Below are 1,151 nucleotides of genomic sequence, written 5' to 3'. Positions count from 1 at the left end.
ATATATCAAAAGGACAAACCAGTCTGTGTACATTTGGTTAATAATTAATAATGTCGAAAAGAAGGGGAAGGTACAGTTTATTTATGCATTTCTTTTCCACATGAAATCCATAATCGAATCATTATGAAACTGAATTTTTTGTGGGTATGGTCTTGTCCAGAGGGTCAAATGTTATGACATGGTTTTTGTACTTCTTTCCAAATTGTTTTTATATTAGTTGCTGTTGCTTGCAGTAATCCTCCTAAAATGCTGCATTCATACATCTGGTTGAACACAGTTGTAAGACTAAAGGGCCTTTAATATACTGTGTGGTCCTACACAATACACTATATAACTACTTACTGGATACTATTTTTTTCCTCTGAAGGTTCTTCCAAAATAACTTGTCTTGTTACTTTATCTATTGTATTCTAAACATCTGGGATGTGACCAAAACCAGTGGTTTTCATCTAGATCTATCTGGGATACCAGAATTACTGCGAACTTTATTTTTGACATGGTGAAAATGTTTGAGGCAAATATCTAAATCTGAAGAGAAACTCTCTCCCAAATGCTTTTTTTAACTTTATACTCTGTAGAAAAACATGAAAATCACAGCAAAATTATATTACAATAAGCTAGTACAGTTGTTACAACTGTTGAGAACTACTGTGCAACAGCTTGCAGGACCTGACAAGAGTGAGTGGTGGCAAGTGTGTTGTCAGTCTGATCTAGATTAGGAAATTCAAGTTTAAGCCACTGGGAAAGCTTTGAAAGAATTTATGTACCAAAAATGTCCTGTTGGCTGAATATTGGTTTGGTACCCTGGAATTTCTTGAAGGGACCTTAACATGCTCTCAATTAACCATTCATCAATTCATTTTAAGAAAAAAAGTGGAGTTCATGTGATGTTCATTATTTATACTTCCACTTCTGCAATGAGAGAATAACCCTGGAAACACGTGCCTGGCCCATACAGATATACCCTGTTTAGCAGACCACACAGCCGCCGAAAAAGACCATGTACATTGGGTTAAGGGTGGGAATGTTGGCAGTAGGTAAACTGAGATCTATGCTAACATATGAATGTTGTGGTGTGTTATCATGTATTTTCTCTTTCCTCAGCAAGGTTGTGACTGAATACATGTATATTAACCTGAAGAAGGAACAAC

This window comes from Penaeus monodon, chromosome 22, assembly GCF_015228065.2.
Source record: "Penaeus monodon isolate SGIC_2016 chromosome 22, NSTDA_Pmon_1, whole genome shotgun sequence".
NCBI lineage: Eukaryota > Metazoa > Arthropoda > Malacostraca > Decapoda > Penaeidae > Penaeus > Penaeus monodon.
This window is presented reverse-complemented; position numbering follows the sequence as displayed.